This window comes from Macrobrachium rosenbergii, chromosome 48 (genome assembly GCF_040412425.1).
Source record: "Macrobrachium rosenbergii isolate ZJJX-2024 chromosome 48, ASM4041242v1, whole genome shotgun sequence".
NCBI lineage: Eukaryota > Metazoa > Arthropoda > Malacostraca > Decapoda > Palaemonidae > Macrobrachium > Macrobrachium rosenbergii.
In genome coordinates, this window is record NC_089788.1 from 14,255,502 (window position 1) to 14,280,501 (window position 25,000).

At 35.4% G+C, this 25,000-nt stretch overlaps 2 protein-coding genes across 7 annotated transcripts in view; one reads left to right on the forward strand and one right to left on the reverse strand.

Annotated features, from left to right (window-relative positions):
• BORCS5 (BLOC-1 related complex subunit 5) overlaps positions 1-25,000 on the reverse strand; it is a 352,792-nt gene that overhangs the window by 117,409 nt on the left and 210,383 nt on the right. The window lies entirely within an intron of this gene.
• LOC136831281 (uncharacterized) overlaps positions 1-25,000 on the forward strand; it is a 95,330-nt gene that overhangs the window by 883 nt on the left and 69,447 nt on the right. The window lies entirely within an intron of this gene.

Here is a 25,000-nt window from a genome sequence, read left to right on the forward strand (position 1 = left end):
TATAGATTTAATATGCAAGGTTTTTAATTCTTTTTATGCCGCAAAATGTTATAGACTTCATATAAATGGCTTTTAATCCTTTCTATGCCACAAAATATTCAATTACAGAAGATTTTAGGTATAAGATTTTAAATTTATTATCTGCAACAAAATACTACATTATAGAAGATTCCATATGTATACTAGATTTTCTACCAGGGTTTTTTTTTAATGGAAAAGAAGAAATAGTAAAAGACATTATATGCAAGTTTTATGTTCTGTTTTGCGCCAAGGGGAAACATTTCTCTCCACCCACTTTTTTCCTAACTAAAACGAGCTGGGTAGTACAACGACCTCACAACCTGAGTGATAAAAACAACCTTTTAATGACTGCCTGCCAGCTTACCGTAGAATGCATGCACTAGAGATGAAACATCAGTATCGAATAACAAAATGAAATTATTATAGGAGGGAATAAAATTACTATGAGAATCCATAAGCGATGAAGTTTTCAAACTTAACACATCTACAAATAATTGATCATGTTCTTATCCTTTAAAGACCTACATAAATATGAGAATATACACACACACACACACACACACATATATATATATATATATATATATATATATATATATATATATATATATATATATATATATATATATATATATATATATATATATATATATATATATATATATATATATATATAAATCACATACGAGCCGAATTGTCACGTATGATGAATCCGGAGGGTTTAGAATTCAATGCATAGAAAAAGAAAATTCCTCAACTTTTATAATTCTCCAAAATTCAGTAAAAAAAAAAAAAAGCACACAAAAAGAGTACATTTTACTAAATTTCAGCAAAATCCGTTCAACAGTTCTCGTCTTCGCACACATACGTGAGTGGGTACAAAAACTTCGGTAAGTAAAAGAAAAAATAAATAAATAAAACTGTGAGAAATATGACTGGAAATCACCCACTCCAGGCTTAAAATATACGAGTCGATCGAGTTAAAACTGAAAGTATAATTTTTTCCGCTAGTGGAGTCTCATCCCTCGAAACTTGATCGACGTGATAGCTGGCAACGGGAAACCGGTTCGGATGCACGACTTAACAGTGACACTACCGTCTAGACTGCAGCAGACACAGTGACACAATTGTAGGTACGGCATTATGTCACGCTGGTTTCATTAGGGTCAAATGACAATTTGCCGAAACGGTAATCGATTTTTTTATTTGATTCATTCACTTGTCTACCAGTTTGACTTTTACCGCATGAGTTCTACAATCTCTCTCTCTCTCTCTCTCTCTGTATGTACATATAAATATAAACAAATATATATATATATATATATATATATATATATATATATATATATATATATATATATATATACATATACTGTATATATTTAGGAGTCGGAGGTACTGCATGTGTTAGTTAAATTTAGTAGGTTGTAATTATACGTTATTTTTAACTTACTAAAGTTTATTCCACTTTTACTTATTTCGTACATCCAGGACATCAGAACAATTTCGTGGATTAACTTTTAATAAAAAAAAAATAATACATATATATATATGTATAATATATATATATATATATATATATATATATATATATATATATATATATATATTATTGTTTTTGTTCTTAATAGTTAATCCACGAAATTGTTCTGATGTCCTGATGTATGAAATAAATAAAAGAGAAATAAACTTCAGTAAGTTAAAAACAACGTATAATTACAACCCACTAAATTTAACTAACACATGCAGTACCTCCGACTCCTAAATGTCATAACAAATACTTTCAAGTTTATTTATCACCAGAGCCTTTATCAAAAAAATATAAACCAAAATATATTTTTGTACCCAAAAATGTGAATCAAGAGACAAATTATATATATAAAAAATACACCACAAACGACAAAATCTCAAAATTATTTCATGTATTGTTGCCCGTTACTCCAGGAGCAAGAACCCAAGTCGGCACAAGGCCACCTTAATCAACACCAGCAGCAACGGATGCTTACTGCTGTAGTGACAGAAGTCAATGGAAAAATCAAAGCTTCTTTATTTCAAGCATCAAGTTTGTTAAAGGTACAGGGTACTTATAACACAGCAGTCTTTATCAATAAACTTTTTGAATTTGAATTTAAAACACAGCATGATTAATGGCTTTACTTCAGCATAAAACTGGTATTTATATCGCTTGTGAACATTCTTTCTAGGTAAAGCTTGCCCTGCTTTTATACTCGTACAACTTCACGGTGTTAATATGTTTTAAGATGATAATAATAATAATAATAATAATAATAATAATAATAATAATAATAATAATAATAATAATAAAAAGAACATGGTGGCAATCTTAATGGTATTTATAATATTCGAGGCTAACACTTAAAATACACTCTACTGACAGCACCCATCCAACCTGCTGCATATGTTACAGAACAATTTGCGACTCCAGTACTAAACGATATTTACTGGATACTGATAGCAAACTTGCGATATTCTGTGTACACAAGAAGGAAGACTCCAGCTCTTAATAAAGGCAAGATATTATTCCAATAATAATAATAACAATGCTAACAGAGACTGAAGAGACTCCAGCAGTTACAGCAGACACAGAGTGTCGTCATGGGTAAGACCCACCTTTGAGTAAGCCATTAAAAGAGGTACAACCCCCCCCCCCCCGCTCGCCTCACTGGCATTAAAAACAAAAAGTGGCTAAATGAAGGCACGTTTCTACTTTTGTAAAGTCAACTGACTTGAGAAACGGGTTTTCTTTCTCTTTCTCTCTCACATTTCTGTTTCAAACAAACAAACGATTCATTATCTGAAAATGTCACGTGGAATCTCTCTCTCTCTCAAAGACTAAAAGAGATATTTCTCTCCTTTCATCACTAACTTAAGAAGGAATATTGTCTCTCTCCGCCTCTAACACATACATATATACATATACACATATATGTGTGTGTATATATATATATATATATATATATATATATATATATATATATATATATGTATGTATGTATATACATATATTTAACTCTGTGTGAGTGTTGGAGGCGGAGAGAGACAATATTCCTTATTAAGTTAGTGATGAAAAGAGAGAAATATCTCTTTTAGTCTTTGAGAGAGACAGAGAGATTCCCCGTGACATTTTCAGATTTGTATATGTATATATACATATACACTGTATATTTTTATATTATATACTTATATATATATATATATATATATATATATATGTGTGTGTGTGTGTGTGTGTATACATACATATTAGCTAAAACGATTTTCACTTGCTAAGACCTAAAGCGAGTTTCTAACTCTCTCTCCCTCTCTTTCTGCGTACCCTTATGTCTTAAAGGGGGTAATTTCTCTCCATCGCTAACCGAAGAACAAGTTTTTCACCTTCCTTACCTTACTTTAAAAAACCGGTTTATTATCATTTTTTCCCTCACCTTTCCTACACGTGAAAAGCTCATCTGAAACCCGTTGCGAGACACATTCCATCGCCTTAAGCTGATGCGTCTTGGTTCATTGGGCTGGGTTACCACTTTATTTTTTCACCTCACTTTCCCAAACGATGTTTATTAGGGCATAAACAATACCGAAGAGAAAGAGAGAGTATCAAAATTGGGTCATTTTCATTTAAGGAAGGAAGATTTTTGCGAGACAGTGGGCAACTCAATTCGGTGTTATTCATATGAGAGAGAGAGAGAGAGAGAGAGAGAGAGAGAGAGAGAGAGAGAGAGAGAGAGAGAGAGAGAGAGAGAGAGAAATGTTAATGACAGGCTGGGTGAATCTCTTCTCATTCATTTCATGCGATGAATGGAACAGAGATTCTAATGTATATATGATGGATGATTTCACTCCGGAGGCAGTGAGAATTATCTCCATGAACTTTCAAGTGAGTTAAGTAGCGAAATAAGTGCTAGAGAGAGAGAGAGAGAGAGAGAGAGAGAGAGAGAGAGAGAGAGAGAGAGAGAGAGAGTTCGTAGCATGTATGCAAACATAACAGAAATGCAAATGTGTTTAAATGAACGTGAAACTAACAGCGCGTGCGTTCATGCGTCGTGACAGGAACCGATTTTAGCTGAGAGCACAAAGGCTTGTTAACGCCTCTAGTTGTCTGGAAAAAATCTGAATGCCATTGCAACATTTAGCTTACGCAAAACTTTTACGATACTGTAAGAAACTTGAAAGAATCTGAAAAATGTTTTCACCCTTAAACATTTAACCATGGAATCTTGAGATAATGAATACATCTAAAATTGAAAACCCATTTTCCACGATACTAAAAGAGACTATGAATACGATCAAATTCACTTCGAACACGCCAAAATGGTCTTTAATTTGTCCAGCAAGCATATACAGACTACGAAACCCGCATAAGAAAAAAAAAGGCTATGTGGTGCTGTGGACTCTAAGAAATATATTCTAAAACTACCGTAAGTTCCCATCATATAACATGACGGGAACCTCTTTTTTTTCTGTGACAAAAATATAACTTTCTACATATGAGAAAGACACAAAGCACTTCAACCCTCATCTCTAAAGGACGATTCAGATTTTAATGCCAAGAGAGAATGTATTTCTCAATAAAAGAATAAAAATTCTTGGCTTGGCAGTCAATTACTTCATGCGAGTGCTTCTTCAAACCTGTTCCATCACAGATGCTGCAAATGTCGTAGGTAATCAGTTTCAGGTTTCCAGTCGCCATTAGCATTCACAGGCTTCATTATTTCGCTAATGATCCAGTCAGAGTGTTTCTCTCTTTCTTTCACACACAAGTATTTAGTTCATCTGTCACTCTCTCTCTCTCTCTTAAATGTGGTTTAGCAGTACTCCTACAGTTCCATGGTATTCTTCAAAACATGTACCATAAAAAACCAGTCATGACCCCTGACATTTTAAACCTGCGGAGCTTCCACTTGTCCGGATATTTTGCTGTAAGCATTCATAATATGGTGACTCGACGACTCGCAGGCAAAATGTCTTACAAGATTTTAATGAGAGTTACACAATAGACCAACGTTCCTTGAAAGTCAACACTCTTTATCTCTTTAAGTAATAATGGGCTTACACAAAGTGGAAAAGATTTACAGCATATAGCCTATTACGTATCCGACAGAACTTATAACAAGAGAAAGCTAATTCTGAATATTCCTGAGAGAGAGAGAGAGAGAGAGAGAGAGAGAGAGAGAGAGAGAGAGAGAGAGAGACTCATCTGTCTCCCAGGAGTCGACCCTCAGAAGCCGTCTCTTCCTACTAACCCAGCAGCGTAACTAAAACAAGACGCCACCTGAACTTTCCGGGAAAAAAATACCTAACATTACCCCACTCTGTACATGGAACACGGCGTGACGATGCCGTAGGCTAAATTCATTTTTTATTGTTACTATATTAAGATTACACCTGGATTTCGAATAAAGATGTCATTACGTCAAGCATCAATGCATGAGCAGGACTACATGACGAATTGGAATAGTGCATTGACGTTGCGACAGCTAAGGTTACAGACGCACCTTGAAACACCAGCAAAGAAAATTCCGGTCGGAGCAACGAAAGCAAACACCTGAAGTGAACTAAAGGTTATATTGAAAGAAATCTGTAAATGCATTGAATTTTAAAAGTAATCATAAAATACGACATAAACTGGACAGAAAGAGGCCAAATAAGCTGCCGCAGGAGAGTATATATGACAATATCATCTAATAATTAGAGACAAGAAAAAAAAGTTTTGCATACTGAAAATCAACTTGACAAATATATTGCGTAGTGAAAGCAAACAAGTTAAATGCAATTTCCATTACAAAAAAACATGCTACACATGGGGCATACTGTAGGCAAATATTTTACATGTATGGAATACCGAAACCCAACCAGTACACGATATGTACACTAGGGCAACTCTGAAAGCAGCAAAGTTAATAATATTCGGGGCTAACACGTAAAATCCACTATCCTGACAGCACACTCATGCAACTTGCTGTACATGATACAAGGAAATCTGCGACGTTTACCGTATAGTGAGAACAGAATTTCGATATTCAGAGTATCCCGAATTCAAAATCGCGATTGTCATTGTATAATGGGACCCAACTCGTATACTGGTAGCAAACTTGCGATAAGTTATTCAGTGTATACTAAAAGCAACCTCGCGATATGCATTGTAAACTGAAAGCAAACTTGCGATATTAATTGTCAACTTAAAAGCATAATTTGCGATATTCAGTGTATGCCGATGGCAACCACAGAAAATGCAGTGTCAAATTTATAACAGATAATAATTATTAGAAGCGTTCAAGGCACAGAATTTTCATCGTTTAGATACCATTATTTTCTGAGATGCATGAGTATTTTCTTGTACAGAGTGCTGTTATAACATTATGCCTTTTGGTAATCGGTAACCAGAGAGAGCAACTAATAACTGAAAGTATATTGACAGCTAGACGGCAATTTAAGTATATCTATAGGCAGATTTTTTAAGTATTTTTACAGACAAATATAAAAATACATAATGTTTGTGAGCTCACACAAGGAGATAGAGAATATCTATTAAGATATACAAAGAGGGAGAGACTTGAGAAACATAAGGACACATTTCATAAGAGGAGATTCAACAAAAAGCTTTTCATTTCCACCTTGATGCAACTTCGTTCCGAATCCATTAACATACAGCACAACATGATCCACTAAAATGTAATCCAGAAGCGTTACAAAACAACCAGGCGATATCACGCTTTCGTAAACAAAATTAAGAAAAAAAAAAAAATAACCTTAACAAATAGCATTAATGTTACTTCACCATCGTGGTATCGTTCTCAATGACATAAAAGAAAAAAATGATAGAAACGTACGACTCGAGATCTCTCTCTCTCTCTCGTTTTTTATTCTTTCTTTGAAAGTTACGAATGCAAATCTTACCGTACGCATTCCAGTCACGCCAGTACCATAATGCAATGCAACCCCCTCACGGTTGCAAAATGCAATCTGAGTTATCGTGCAGACGGGAGGAAGAATTAACGCCTGCCTAGTTTAACCCCAGTGTGCTATTGCAAAGGGTCTTACAACACGAAGGGCAATCACGCAATTGCACAGCTCGTTCACAAAGGTGCGTATTACTGAAAGGGTCGTGTTCATTAAGGCCGGGGTCTCGCTTTATAAAGGCAAAGCTTTGTTCGTGATTTGTGTCAAATGTGAACAGACGGTTCTTCTGATTATTATTACTTTAAAGTTATCATCAAACTCAATTATTATGAGACCACCATTTACTCTAATTTATCACTTATTCTAATTTTAAAGTTATTCCCAAACTATGTTATTATAAGTTCATCCTTTATTCTAATCTTAAGGTCATTATCAAACTCAATTACAGTCTTATTGCTAACGTTCTTATTATTCCACCTCTCCGAATTTCGACCTTGAATAACTTCGACAATTTCGAAGACAGGGCCAATAAATTGAAAAAAAATAATAATAATAATAAGAATAAACTAAGGTCACTGATGGCGATCGAAAACTGCAAAGCGCCAATTATGGACGGGGGAAGGGGGGGGGGTTAGTTGGGAGACGCCATCATATCAAAAAGAAAATATCAGTATCCACTCTAAGCAAAAACCAATAAATGAACTGGTTAAAAATGATCTGTCGATATACCTGGAGCAGTGCCCTCGTGCACCTGTGTTTTATTTTTAGATATCAAAGTTTTAATACTATAATCATCATAAAGAGGCATACAGGAAAGCGCTTCCGAGTCTTGAGGGAAGGAAATTCAAACCTATTATGATTGGAAAAGCTATTTTCCCATCACTTAATGTATCACAAAATTAATAATAATGATATTAAATATTCGTCGTAAAAAGGCAATGGATATTTTAACACTAAGCTGTGACCCAATACATTTAAATTGTAGGGATTAAGTGATGAGACAAAATTTTACAAAGCAAACCCCCTTTCTCTCTCTCTCTCTCTCTCTCTCTCTCTTTCTCTCTCTCTCTCTCTCTCTCTCTCTCTCTCTCTCTCTCTCTCTCTCTCTCATACATTACTTTGTTCAATATTTAGCCATGCGATCGATCAGTCACTTAATATTTAAAAATAAAAATTTCACGATAATCTAACATGAGTTCAGAGGTTCTAATCACAAACCAACCGTTAAGAAGATAATACTCCCATTAACACATTTCCATATTTACCTTAAAAAAGGGAGAGAGAAATATCCTGCTTTATTACATAAGCAGGCACTTTCAAGAACGTGAGTCTCCATTTACAACTAACAAGCAACATAATTATATGTAAACTCTAATTACAGCAAATCAAAATGCAAATAACATAATGCACAGTACCTCATTACACCATACAAGCAAACATAAACATCAAACTTTCTACTGCAAGTAAATCAATGTAAAATTAGATTGTTGTAAAAAAAAAAAAATCACGCAAACAAAAACATCTAAATTTACTCCAGATCACGCAAACAAAATCATTTAAATTTACTCAAAGATTCAAACAAAACATCGGAAGTGTCCCACTTATAATAAGAGATGACGCCTCTCTAGAAGAATTGTAAATCAACTCTGCAAAACTTTACTTCTCGTTTTTAGCAAAGAAAACATTTAGTATTAATCACCAACTTCATAATACATCGTAAAGAGTCATGTATAATACGTCATGACTGTGATAATACATCACACTCATGCTTAAAGTATATGCAAGAGTGATGCTTCATTAATATATCATACAGTGATGTTAATGCGCCTTAACGAGTGATCTTGACTGCATCATGAAGAGTGATGTTTAATACATCACAAAGAGTTGTTTTTTGGAACATCAAGGATCACAGCAACAAATGCTTCATAAATCATTAGGTGATGGTTAATACATCATTCTGAGTGATGCCTGTGTGATGACTGAAAACTGCCATTAGGCGAACTTTCCTTTGCTTAAACTGGTAATTGTTTGGGAAAGCCGAGAAAAGATTGACCAAATTAAGATCATCTCAGTAATTGAAGGCTTAAATAAATTAATCAATGACCACCGATTATATAAAATAAAAAAGAAAATTCATTTTAACAAAATAATGTTCGATATTAATATTAAAAAATTTTCAAACTAATGAGATATTTCATGACCCACTATTTACTGCCGTAAAGAGCGCACGAGAAATAAGCAATGATTAACAGTTCACCTTCAACGCGGAAAAAACACTTTACAAAGCCATATGAACTCGCACCTTATAACCAAAATATCACCTTCACGTCGTTACTGAAAACTCATGAACGCAAAAACCGCCCCGGGAAATGAACAGCCGACATTGCATCACCCGAACGAACCAAAACAAGCCACCTATTTCAAACCGTTTCCGACGTTTTACTAATGAAACGTGTTCTTCAAACAACTAGAAAAAGGTGACATAAAATGAACGTTCGCGATAAAAGAAAAAAAAATCGACTGACGACACAAGCTTTTCAAATAAGTGGCGAATGTCTATTAGCACCAATAAAACGAACCCTCCATCACGCCAATCAACAGCAATTTCGACCAACGAAACGCGCTCTTACAACGACCGACAAAATGCCGATCCCTGGTTGGTGACGAAGCTTTCAACGACTGACTCTTCGGGGTTTCTTTGTAACCACAGTAATAAGAGATACGAACGATGGCCCCGTTATAAGCAGAGCCTCGCCAAAAAGCAGTTCTTACATCGAAGTGATAAACAGTCCAAGAAAATATAAAAAGTCCGGGCGAGTGTACTTGCGCTCTAAAAGAATTTACTCCTCAATGGCAATCTCCAAACCACAAACAAATGGTCTTCCTGTCTCCGAACAGAAGTGAACTCAGGTTTCCGCTATCAATCTGTTCGGAACCATCAACTTGTACAATGGAAAATAAGAGAATGCTTTCTTTTTTTTTTAATACCAGCAAGTCTACAACAGGAGAAAGCAATGGGGTTGTGGAGTCGGTTCCCGTTCTTCCACTTAGAGCGATTTAGACGAATAGCAATCAAGCTGCGATTTATACAGTGGCCCAAGGTTTTTCAATCTGCAGATGCCAGTTATGACCTCCCAACTTGCAACTCATGCATTGCAAAATATTTTTCTATTGCAGCAACGAAAGTTTTCTATTGCATTAGCAATAAAAAAAACTAGGTGCTGGTTACCACGACGCAAAAATTTGCATCAGAAAGAGTTATTTTCAAGTAAGGTTGCCAGTTAATATTTCGTGTATTTTAAGCAATCATTTCATCAACCTGACGATAATTAAATACATAAATGACAATACGCGATATTTACAAACGCCACGAATACTTGAATTCCTATGCAAAGTTACTAACAAACTAAAGTAAATAACATTTATAACAATTCAACCTTTCCTATCTACAAAAGCAGGACGCCTAAACACTACGTTAACTGCATAATTTCAGTCTGAACCATCAGTGGAAAACGATTCTACCGTACATGGACCATAATGACTCCTAAGTGGAAAGACAGATGTACCGCCAAAATCAAATTGCATGGAAGTTTCACCAACGTAGTTATGATTTTAGCAAACGGCGCTGATACTGAGTTACGATCGACCGCTCCTCCATGTGCGCTCTCTCTCTCTCTCTCTCTCTCTCTCTCTCCATACAAACACACATTATATATATACATATATGTATATATACACGTACGAACATATACATTTATATTATATATATATACATATATATATATATATATATATATATATATATATATATATATATATATATATATATATATATATATATATGAATTCGCTAGGCAGCTGCCTTATGGCTCTTGTACTTACTTTCACTGGTAAAATAAACTGAGAAATACTGGATTTTCCAGGTAAACGGCCTAAACCGCTTCTCCGCGCCCGTGACCCAATTTAAGGCGAATAACTACTATGACGACTGGAACTATTTAACTTAGCGACTATCTGCTTGGTGTAACTATACCATCAAAACTGACAGTATATACGAAAGGGTTGAGACAGAGAGTTTCAAAAACAGTGAAGTTACACACTGTCCCAAAGCTACGACAAAGGTGCCTTCACAATGCATACACACTTGTGTAGGGGCAAATGGTGAGACAAGCTGGGCATGGGCTGGACGACGATAACACACACACACATATACATATGTATATATATATGTGTATGTATGTATGTATATATATATATATGTGTGTGTGTGTGTATATAATCCATACAGAAAATTTATGTAAATACCAACATACTATCCACTAAGTACTATGAAAAGTTCCCAAGTTTTTTTTTTTTTATTAAAACTAAGGTTGTAGTAAGAAATGAAAATATTTATCAAACAAAATATTTCCGAAAACCAAGAAGCAACTAAAGCATACTGGTTAAAACGTCCGAGTTACTATATAAATACCAATTCAAATAGTAATATAATCCCACTTTTCGAAACTTCTAGCAATGATGACAAAACCTGAATATATATTAAAGAATAACAAATAAAACAAAACTTAACTACTGCCAAAATGAAATAATACTTTATAAAAAAAACTTTACCATAATTATGATCAAATTCATGCATGAAGTTCTTACTTGAAGCCAACTATGCACATCTGAAACATTCAGTTCCCTCTTTCCCAAAAACAAATTATTAAATAAAATTCCCTTCTACAATACAAAAAATTTCGAGCTTTTGCTGATCTGAAACATTATCCATATTCAACCTTTTTTACATGACTGAGTAAACACTATGTTATTCCTCTCACAGGAATATTGGTCGGACGTCTATTGATAAGGAACATGTGATTCAACTTTCTTTTAACATCATTTCACACCGAAGTAAAGAACACGATTAATATGTATGCTGAGTGAATCATCAACACAAAACACTGATGCAAGTTTCTATCTTTTCTCATTCTAAATATCGATAACAGTGACCATGTTGAATTTAATCCACAACAACAACAACTTTTAATCCAGAGAAAAGATTAAAAAAAATACGCCAATTGTAACCTTTCATGAGCTCAGGCAAAAGTCCGGGCTCCCGGCACCAAATCATGAAGTCACGCTTCTCCTGACATGCCGTAAGGGAAAGCCGGAGATTATTATGAATTATGGTGACATCCGATTCGCATATCTGATATCAGTAAAACATTGCATGAAGACGAGATAACGAATAAGAAGAATAAAAAGGAGGAGGAGGAGGAGGAGGAGGAGGAGGAGGAGGAGGAGGAGGAGGAGGAGGAGGAGGGGGAGGAGGAGGAGGAGGAGAAGGATCTGCATTGCTACGATTAATTATCTGTGACTGTTTGTATCTCTTCAATGTGATGCACGTTTGTAATTATATTTCAATACTGTATTTTATGTGCATCGAATCCCTTCCTCCTCTCTCTCTCTCTCTCTCTCTCTCTCTCTCTCTCTCTCTCTCTCTCTCTCTCCGAAATATATTCCTCAAAAGCCAACGAAATTAATATTATGGTTACGCTTTGTGCATATATTAAAATGATAAAGATAACCTCTAACAATTTGTCGCTGACTATAGGAAATGAAAAACAAACAAAAACACTCTTGAAAGCTCTTCACACTCCCTCTCCCTCGCCCACTTCTCTTCAACACAAAAGGCCATAATAATAAAACGAAGAGAAAGCGTACATGAAGAGGGTGAAACTGAAAACACAGCAAGGCCTATGAAAGGAATGTCGTTACGAGTACCTACATTCTCAACCCTGTCCCTACAGCAGCTTGCCTAACGACTAGCCTGCGAGAGAGACGGCATTGTTTCGTTAAGGCCCGTATGACCAATGAGAGAGAGAGAGAGAGAGAGAGAGAGAGAGAGAGAGAGAGAGAGAGAGAGGGGCACGGGACAACCATCAAAGCTTCTAGATGCCACCGATAGCTTGACAGTCCTGAGAAGAATAAAAACAGTCCAGATTGTTCTGGTGAAACTGCATATATAAATCACGTGTCAGTGTGATTATAATCATATATAGAGAGATAGATAGATAGATATATAGATAGATAGATAGACATAGACAAACACACGACACACATACACATATATATTTATATATATATATATATATATATATATATATATATATATATATATATATATATATATATATATATATATATATATATATTAGACTATGTTTACATCTACATACATTAAAGTATGCGAAGGTGTTCACATACATGCAAGTATATCGAATAAGTATACCACAAAAAACTTGCATATTGTTTCCAAAATCTTCTCTAAATGTTTTTTGTACGTCAGTCATCTGTGCTCTCTGCTACAATTATTTAAGTTTAATTAGTATAAGGGATTCATATAAGTGGAACTGTACCCCATTCACTTTAGAACAATCGATTCATAACATGTATAATTAAGACCAAATTGCTTCAAACATTCACTACAATATACACTGAATATATTACCTACACACAAATGCGCGCACACACACATACACACACAATATATATATATATATATATATATATATATATATATATATATATATATATATATATATATATATATATATATATATATATATATATAGTGTATGTGTGTGGGTGGGTGTGTATGCATATATGCGTGTATCTATAAACATAATCTATCATATTTTAGGGGGGAAAAAAGGAAAATTTTCCTTAGGTTCTTACATTTGTTTTTCAAAGTTGTTACTTAATTTATAATGGAGTGAAAGCAATTCTCAACTGTATCAGAGCGTGAGCTGAGAAAGTTGTCAAGTACATATGAAACTTACAGATGTTAGGCGTCCTACATATAGGTAAGGAAAGTAAATATATATATATATATATATATATATATATATATATATATATATGAAAGTAAATATAGATATATATATATATATATATATATATATATAATACATACATATACTGTATATATATATATATATATATATATATATATATATATATATATATATATACGTCCTGTATATGCATGTGTATTATTAAATGAGTGTAAACAGTGATTCTATATATTAAGCAAGTAATTTATATATATAAATATACATGCATGTATGTATGTATGTATGTATGTGTATATATATACATGTATGCGTATAATTAGAGAGAGAGAGAGAGAGAGAGAGAGAGAGAGAGAGAGAGAGAGAGAAGAGAGTACATGAATAGAAGCAAATGACAATGGATAATAGTATAGCAAATGAAGAATAAATTCACAGCAAGAGAAGCGGGGAAGGTACCATGGGATGTGCAAATGATTAGAGAGAAATCTGGATCTTATCATATGTAAGTCTAAGTGGAATGTCTGAAGATACTGTTTAGCTGATTCTCATTTCAAGAAGTGAAGTGTGAAAGCTGAATGCAAGTGAAAAAAAAAATGGTTCAAACTGTTGAGAATAATCAATTTCTAACTATAAAGCATACCGAAAGAATGAGAAATGTGAAGATAAATGGATAAGAAATGGTAAAAAAACTAACGTAGGTGTAAGGACGGCTCACAGAGTTTTAAGATGGGTTTGACAAGTGGAAAGAATGGAGGACAGCAGGCTGGAAAGAAGAACAGACAATTAAGGTAGATGGAGTGAAAGAGGCAGTGGAAATAAAGGGATCTTAATACCCAGTTAATGTAGCAAGAGTCCAACACAGAGATATCTACGGCAGAGTATGTGGAAGGGGCTGACAAGCTGCTGATAAGCCTTCCCAGTACGTGTACGAAACATAAGCTTTATCAATTGGGCAGTAACTTGAACTATTCTATTCTCTGTAGCTATCCCCTTGCTATAATAATAGAGTACTGACAAAGCAATTAAAAATATAAAAAAATCGCAACAATGGTAACAAAACCAATTTAACACTTATCAAACAGGATGTTTCTTACGGCAAAGGATAATGAACACATACCTGAACGTACTGTAGACAGAACAACAACGAAATTGGAAAACGTGACTTACGTGACCAGAGAGAGAGAGAAAGAGAGAAAGAGATTCACTTTCCAAGTGGGAATAGAAATTACATCCTGTTCGCCAGATACATTATCGAGGCTGGGGAATATAAACAAATGTATGAAAAAAAATCTAAGTTATTTGTTTATTTCTGGACATATGCAGTTGAAAACGAATGCTGGCTTTAAAATGTCATGCGTTCATACGTCCACGTACCGTATTGTTAAAACACGCACAAATATATATATATATGTGTGTGTGTGTTTGCCGCAAACCAACCCAAAACTTTATATTCCCCCCAAATTCCATGAAGAATAAATCAAATCAAATAAAACCAAAACGAAGCCATCAAAAGGTGACGCCGGGGCTTAGCTGCTTTCTCTAACCATTAGCGGGAACGGAGATCCCAATCATCTCCTCATCATCCTCCTCCGTGACCCTCAATGTAATGGGACGACTCGGCTGCTTCGTGCGCTGGGGAATGAATCCTCTCCTTGTGCAGCGTTCTCACCCATTTCATTTAACTATGGCAGTTTTTCCCTTGTATTCATATCAAAAGGTGTTTCTCTTTGTTTCCATTTTTTCCCCTTTAACAGGTTTGTCGTTTTAAGTATGCTGACACGCTTTCCCTTTGCTTTCCAAATATGTTTTACGCTACTATTTTCTACTGCTAGTTGTTTTTGCTCAAGCTACCATTTAACATTTTTTCCCCCGTTCATTTCAATTTGACTTGAAACGTAATGTAGAAAGAACTGTAAAACAAGAAAAATGGAAAGCGTGACATGTGTGACAAGAGAAAGAGAGAGAAAGCGAGAGCGCTTTCATGTTCAGGTGCGTCGTACCCACTGAATGAGAATGCAAATTTCCCAAAGGAGTTCAATGAAACTGCTCTTGTCATGTCCTGTTTGTAGGCAAATTGAGTTTAGAAAGTAAAAATAAACTCTATGAAATGAAGACGTCATGATGATAAATTTCTATTTGAAATTACAAGGAAAACATTCCGTTCCACAAGAAAATAAAACAATATACATCGAAGTACGATATGCAAGCCAAAGTAAAGCAAATAACGATTATTATTCGTGTGACATAAAGCAAGGCATACTAAACTGAAATGCACATCTGCGCTGTAAGTACCGTATAACAACTCGCTGCAATGGATTCACACCGCGTTGTATCATACAGTATGTATTTTTATACGCTGAGCGAATATTTATTCACAAAATGCACTGGTAATCACTGACATAAACAAAGAAAATTTTTAGAACTTTAAATCTTCAGCATTTTACATTCATGCTTAAAATAATTATAATCCAGTAATTCATATTATTAATAATGTACTACCAAATTACCATGCAGGCCCACACAAACTAGATAAGAAAAAATGAGGTGTTTAGGAAGAAAGTAAAAAATGTCACCATGTCCAAAATAATATAACAATTTCAAGGATAAAACATTCGTCAACTCAAAACTAGTAAACGACACGTCATTACTCTAGAAGTCAATAAATCAATCAATGACCAACAAGAAACCTTATCATACCAAAACAAAGACAGAAGATTAAAAAAAAAAAAAATCATCACTCAAGAACTTCAATAAAAAAAAATAAAATAAAAACCTCCGCCAGAACAAAATACACCAAATTAAATCTTGGGCCAAACTTTCTCCATTCGCAGTGAGAGAATCATGATCATCATCCCACATGACCCTTTAGGTCGTGGTGGGGGTAGGGGTGGTGGGAGAGGATGGGGGTAGGGGTGGAGGGATAGAGTAAAAAAAATAGCCACTAAACCCTGACCCTTTCTTTCAAGGGATATTTTTGACCGTACCCTTTCCCTTTTCAACCGCTCAGGGCTTACAGTAGATGTGTCACAACCCTTCATTAACGCTCATGTATCATTGTATTTTCTGTCCTATTATCCCCTACTTCCTCTGTCAAGCCTGCCTCATACGCGCGCGCACACACACACACAAATTTAGCGAATAAAATCAAACTTCTCTCTCTCTCTCTCCTTAAACACACATACATACACACACACACGAACACAAAACAAACCTGAACGTAATAAGAAAACGTGACTAATATATCAAAATTCAATTCAAAGTTCAATTCTCTCTCTCTCTCTCTCTCTCTCTCTCTCTCTCTCTCTCTCTCATAAACACAAACAATCCTGAGCTTTATAAGAAACATCGGACTGATATATTAACATTCAACATTCAATTAAGAAGTTCAATTCTCTTTCTCTCTCCCATACGGAGACACAAACATACTTAAACTTAAAGGAAACACCTAACATATGAAAATTCAGTTCAAAGAAAGCTCTCTCTCTCTCTCTCTCTCTCTCTCTCTCTCTCTCTCTCTCACCAGCTTTCTCTTCTGGCAAGGTCTTAAAAGTAGTGGCGTGAGATGTGCTTGCTTGAAGATGGGCTTTCAGCAGTGATATAACCTACTCACAAGTAACCTGTTTTAGGCATACATTGAAAAAAATTTTCTCTTCAGAAGTATGAACTATCCGCTGGCACGCACTGCTGGCTTTCTCTGACAGAATTCAGGAAGACAACGGGTAACAATACAATAGGTAAAACCATAGAGGCAATAATCAACAGGACAGAAAATAGAAACTATGAAAAACTTACAATCAGGTGCAACTATTTACACGGAAACAGTACGAGGAATTATAGGTACAGTTTATGCATACATATGTGTGTGTGTGTGTCTGTGTAACTGTAATAGCCAAAATGCCCTCTTCTCGTCGTCAGGTCGGCAACGTGACCTTTATCTGATACTCTGGATGAGGATTCGAATCCTGCTAATAGACATCAGAATTACTGCATATTTCTTGCATTTGGATCTAAAGCTTTGTAGTGACAAGTGTATCCAAAAACAGTGGATAATTCCAGAGGTTAAAAGGACATTGAGACCATTACAATTACACACGTACCTGATAAAAAGTGATCAGTAGATTTTATATATACATACATATATATATATATATATATATATATATATATATATATATATATATATATATATATATATATATATATATATATATATATATATATATATATATATATATATATATAAACAGTGCTTTGAATTTGAACAGGTAAGGGAATTTAGTAACCTCAATCGTTAGAAAGGTTACCCTAAATATAAAGAACAAAAGAATACGCCATATTTCCATACAATATGACACAGAAAAACAAAAAGATATCAAAACAGAACAAATGTGCCTAATGCAAAGCCAAATTTCAACTAGACAAACAATTAAATAGCAAGAAATGATCATTACCAGAAGTAAACAACATACAATAACGAGATGTTCGTAAAACTCGTAGAAAGTTACGCGAAACAAAGAGAAAACACGCGATAACAGTCTAAAATATTCCGAAATTTTTCAAATGAAATTACGGTATACACAGATCTCTCTCCCCGTGACCCCAATGATCAAACGCTGAGAACTCTCTCACTCTCTCTTTTTCTTCCTATACACATACATACAAACATATATACCTACTTACATACATTCATGTGTACTGAAGTAATAAAAGTGAAACAACTATTCCCGTTGGTAAAGCTATTTTCTTTAACACACACACACACACACACATATATATATATATATATATATATATATATATATATATATATATATATATATATATATATATATATATATATACAGTATGTATATACACTCACTTGTTGGCCGTGTGGGTAAAGGCGTCACTGTAGTCCTGAGTTCTAGTCTTTCGTTGATTCGAGCCCACGGGACGACGAACTTATTATCAACTAAATAATTCCCCTTCGGTAACATACATGAAAATATATTATTTCCGAGGTAGAGCGAACTGGATATTAAAGGACGTTTGTAGCCTAATGCTTGTATATGAATCACGGTGATGTGATAAAAAGTCATATATACATACATATACCGGATTATATATATATATATATATATATATATATATATATATATATATATATATATATATATATATATATATATATATATATATATATATAATGAACTTTAATAGAGAGAGAGAGAGAGAGAGAGAGAGAGAGAGAGAGAGAGAGAGAGATAATTCATATAAAAGTTAAACAATTGTTCCCTTCAGTAAAGTCATTTTCTTTAAAATGTATATGTATATACACACACACACACACACACACACATATATATATATATATATATATATATATATATATATATATATATATATATAAATTAAACACTTTTAGCTGCTATGCCTACCGACTGAATATCATGAGTTATATAAAGAAGAAACCTATTCCCTTTGTCGATTTTCCGGGTAATTTCCCTCATCAACTTGGGAAGCAGCATTGGTAACCATATCTTCGTTCATTTACATTTAGGATAAACAAATTCGTGACATTAAAAAGGTTAACAAAATACATGAAAATATAAACATTTGAAATATAAGCTAATGAAGGAAAACGCATTAAAAAAACTTTAAACATGACCTTCCTGCCGCCTTTCTCTCTCTCTCTCTGTGGTGAGCTCTGTTCACTAACTGAATCTGAATTTTAATCTTAAGATAGTTTAACTTGCTTAAACACTCACTCTCTCTCTCTCTCTCTCTCTCTCTCTCTCTCTCTCTCTCTCACACATACACACACTTTCTCTCTATCGCATATATCTCCTCAAAACAGTATTTTCTCTCCCAATTATATGGAGGAAGGGCGTATTTTCCTTTTCTTCCCTCTTATCAGGGTTTCATATCTTGAAAATCAAGTTGTCTGTCCGTCTGTCTCTCCTACTGGATTGCATAGGGTGCATAGGTCAGGTAAGAAAAGATTAGTTGGGATTGCCAAAAAAAAAACAAAAAAAATCTACCTCTACCGCAGATGACTAAGATAACCAGGGGTAGCATAGTTCCGTCTTTTCACTAGACCTTTGCCATGTCTCAAATTTCTTTAAACTTATTAAAATACAAAGATGATGATGATGATGAAGAGAGAGAGAAGAAGAATTTAAAAATAGTACATACAAATATATAAGTAGCGTAAATGTTCTTTAATTGAACTCTATGTTTCTCCCGACTTAATCAGTGAATGGGCAGTATTAGTCGACTGTGAAGTTCCTCATTGGGAGGGTGCATTCCGTTCTCAGCTAGCACTCTGCTGGCGGCGAGTTCGAATCTCCGACCGGACAATGAAGAATAAAGAGGAATTTATTTCTGGAGGTAGAAATTAATTTCTCGCTATAATGTGGTTTGGATTCCACAATAAGCTGTAGGTCCCGTTGCTAGGTAACCAACCGGTTCTTAGCCAAGTAAAATAAATCTAATCCTTCGGGCCAGCCCTCTCTAGGAGAGCTGTTAATCAGCTCAGTGGTCTGGTTAAACTAAGGTATACTTAACTTAGTTGACTGTGGTGACTTACAGCTAAGGTGTAAAAGATTTGGTGCCACCAACTTCATTCCAAAGTATGAGTTTAACACCTGTACCAAACCCCCTCCCCCTCTTAGGGGCAAAGGCAACAGATGAGATATATACGTATATATAATATATATATATATATATATATATATATATATATATATATATATATATATATATATATGTATACCAGCTTTATATCAACCATCCATGATTATCCAAACAAACAAATACTCCGTAAGCCGAAGTGAGTGGGTAAAAAGCTGTGTATCACCGGTTCATAAATAAATTTTCCACATGCTAATAACAAACGAGAAAGTACGTCCACCATCCATGTTATTAGCATACATATTTCTCCACGTTTAGCATTCTCATACTACAACATACATTAGGAAGCCACACTGACTCGTAATGGAAACCTTCCGTCGTACTCTTGGGCACAAATCCTTCTTCCAACTACCTTGACGTTACTATCATAGTTAACTAATCCTTATATCTCCCTGGTTCATTATTTAACGGTGATTACATTATTGACTTGTTAATAATTTATGTGTAGTAGTTAATAAGTATACTCATATTCAATAATAATCCATGTCCTTTTTTATATATGGTCATTTTATTAGCTATAATTCAAGGTAACGCCTTTATGACTCGATAATTGCTTATGTGTGTAACGGGAAAATGTTTATGTGCGCAGTGCATAATAATTCTACCTCTTCTCAATTTCACTCCTTCTCTGATGGTTTTTGACACATGGACTCCCTAATCCCCAAAAGCTTTCTATTTATACACAAAGGCCAAATCTGGGGTGTTTCTTCCGCAAGAATGTAAGGTTCTTTAGGAATAATAATAACAAAAATACGGAAAAGAATGAATAGAATAATATTAATAACTGCAACTTTTAAGAACTTTCTCTCTCTCTCTCTCTCTCTCTCTCTCTCTCTCTCTCTCTCTCTCTCTCTCTCTCCGTCACTTCCTCGTTTTCTCTGGCCCCCTTTCGCCTACTCGAGCGCGGATGGAATTAAGAAATTATTGAAACAATAAAATACGCTTATCACCGCTGCGCCTTCAGGCTTACCACGTGCGGTTTCAGATGCAGAGAGATTTGAGTCATAAATTTCTAAAGGCGATCTTCTTAAATCCGCCTCCACTCCAGGGGGGGGGGGAAGAGAGAGAGAGAGAGAGAGAGAGAGAGAGAGAGAGAGAGAGAGAGAGAGAGAGAGAGAGAGAGAGCTGAATAATAACCCGGTACAACATAGACTGCTTACGCCGGCAAACTTGCAAAACATTTTCCCAAACCATGCATGAACTGTTGCCGTCTTCGCCCGGGGTCGACCTCGGGACTCTCAAACGGTACATGATCCTCATAACTCAGAGAGAGAGAGAGAGAGAGAGAGAGAAAGAGAAATGCCTCAGAAAATTACATAAAAGAAGACTGGGACTGACGAATGAATGAATGATTTCATAATGTAAACTGGCATCGCAATTATCATGGTCACTGATGTCGAAGGGACTGAGGAAGGAATTCCTTCAATCAGATCTAACCAAAATATCTGAAGCTGACATAGTCTACTAGATCCTTCCTACCAGCATAAGGAAGATTTTCCCCTATAATAATTTGTGCAATGCCCTGATGCACTACTGAATGGTCAAATTCTCGCCTTAAAATCCCCCCATTAAGGAAAATTATTTCCAGCCGAAAAGCCAAGCGTATCGCCATGTTCATGGAAGAAAGAACTGAAAAGCGTTTGCTTCAAGTCAAAGTCGACTGATTTAGACAGTACGAGTCTGCTCAGATGACCTATGAAATCAATTTCTCGTGGGAAAAAGCAAGTCTATGTTCGCCATTTTTGCTGGGTCACTGCTTGGGGTCGTACACCTATTATGGGAGTAATGCAAGTCTACACTGTCTCCTTTCTTCATTTCGCCACTTCTATGAAATAAAGTCTGAAACCGATATTACTCTGTGCTACAAGCTCGGTAATTCTGAAAACAAATGTACAAGCAACCATGTCATAACATCGTGAAAAGACTTACATTAAATTTCAATAAGAGAAACACACTGATACAACCTTACGCGAAAATAAAAGTTGAAAACCATAAACGCAACCAAGGCTGATGTCCAAATTAAATTTTCGATCACCCACCAGGAAGGCTTGTCTAGATGGGTTGGAAAAATCAGGAGGCCCACACATGAGCTCTTTATCCCCTGACTTCTTGAATTACCAACCATCCAATCTCTGGGAAAGCTTTTTTCAAATACTAATGCAACTCGTATTGAATAACACCTTCAAAATCACAGTGATGGTTGAGTGTATATCAGGATATAAGCGAATAGACTAACGCAGTCGGTAGTCAAAATTAACGGTTTATTAAAAGTACAATTACAAGAGAGCTGTATCGATCAGCTGAAAGTTAAAGCCACCGCTTAAATTAAACCGAATACTATACTTTCAATATAGTTATTCCTCTGAGATGCAAGAGATTTAAGGCTGTCACTTGATAGCAAGTCGATCACTTGGAAGAACGTCAAACCGAACAGCTGAAGAGACTCTAGACTAGACCATCAGATGCAAGAGTTAAGCCGATCACTTGATCCGTCGTACCGATCAGCTGCAGTTAAAACCGATCAGTTACAACTGAACTGAACAGAAGGAAGAAAGAAAGAATTCAGCAAAAGAAAGAAAACGAAATCCATCAACTTTCAAATACTGCGAGATTTAGGGGACAACACTAATGACATGAAGCAAGTGCAACTCAGAAGTCAGTCGCCATGTTTAATGAAGCAGAGGAATTTTGGAGAATTCTCACACACAATCATCATCCAACTAATGACTCTGGGCTTGACACTTACAGCTCATTCTGATATGACGACCAACGAACATCTTACGAATATTTTTGTCTATCCTGTATTTCCAATAAACAGTATAACTATAAGCATGAGACACATCTACTAAACATGAAACAGAAAGTAAGAACTTAAAAATTGCAAATCTCCGCTATTATATACATGCATATATATATATATATATATATATATATATATATATATATATATATATATATATATATATATAATAAGAAAATAAATCCTGCAACTGCATCTGCATACCATTACTAGAAAAGACGGTTAATAAAGGGAGAATCCACAGATGCTGCCCTAAGAATAACGCCCAAAAACCAAGTAGCAAAGTCAGCGCCAGAGCAGAGATCTGGCACTACTCCAGCCTGCCTACTTGTGTATTCATAACGCACGATCTAAAACATACCAGCATACATCATAACAACCACGAATAACAATTATGTGTATGCAAGCAGTCTTAACATGCATTGCTTGGAGGCATTCATTACAGCTGACTTATGCAGAAAAGCATACTTAAAGTAAAGAAAGCATGCTTGTACACAGGAAAGCAAACATGCATGACAGCTGGCTTATACATGCATGCAAAGTATACATATGTACAAAAATCATACTTGTATAAAGGAGTGCAGATATGCATTACAGCTGGCTTCTACATGCATGCAGAAAAGCATACATGCCAACAGAAGGTATTTTTAAATACAGGAAGGCATACATGAAGACATACGTAAATAATTCATACTTGAAAGATGCAGCGAAATATTTCCATTCACACATTTATACCAAAAATTTCATTAGATCAACAGCGTGGCGCTAAAATTAATCAAAACAGGAAATATAATTATATAACAACTTTAAGAAAAAATCACTATTGTATATTTTCCTAAATTCATCCCAAACAAAACAACAGCAACAACAAGACCTCTTTTTCAGAAGTTGTAAGAAAGTAGACAAACGCCCTCAATAAATCCCGAGTACCCGACCGTTATTTTAAAAGGCCCAAGCACATGTGTGTGCGAGAGTCACTTAATGCAAGCTAAAATAAGCATCGCTTCATAACGCCGTACCCACAAAGCCGTACTGCTAGTTGGTTGAAACGAAAACGGGCGTCTGTATCATAATAGGGTAGAAGATGTAGAAGTAGAAGCAGCAGCATTAAGTATCACCTAACCAAAGCGGGGGAGGAAACATCGCAAGAATTCGGATGAAGGTAAAAGTTGTGTCAGGGGAGGAAGGGTAGGGGGAGGGGGAGTGTTGTGGGGGGAAGGGAAGGTTCGAGGAAGGGGAGAGGGGAGGTAGACTGGGATTGCACGAGGGTAGGAGGGGCGAGTCAATGTGGATTGAGAAGGAAAAAAAACGAGAGAGAGAGAGAGAGAGAGAGAGAGAGAGAGAGAGAGAGAGAGAGAGAGTTGTCCAAGGGAGGAGATCGGGGATGTGGACAGAGGGGGAAAAAAGAGAAAGAAAAGAACAGTCCGGCGAGCAGCGCCCCTGAGCATCCCCGAAATAAGCGACGGCGCCGCATATTTGTTGAAAAAGCGCGGGAGAAATTTGGCAGTTGTGCTGTTTCAATCCCTGCCTGCTTTTTCTTCTCCCATTACCCGGCGTTTTTTGTTTCTTCTCTCCTTTTTCTTATGCTACTGCTATCAACGCCTATCATTCTCTCTTCCTTGTATTATCTTCGTCTGGCTTTTAATAATAGATTATAATTTGGTGTATTGTATTCATGTATTAGCCAATCATAATATTTTACAGTTCGGAAACGCGCGCACGTGCATGTGCGTATGTATTAAATTGGTACGTA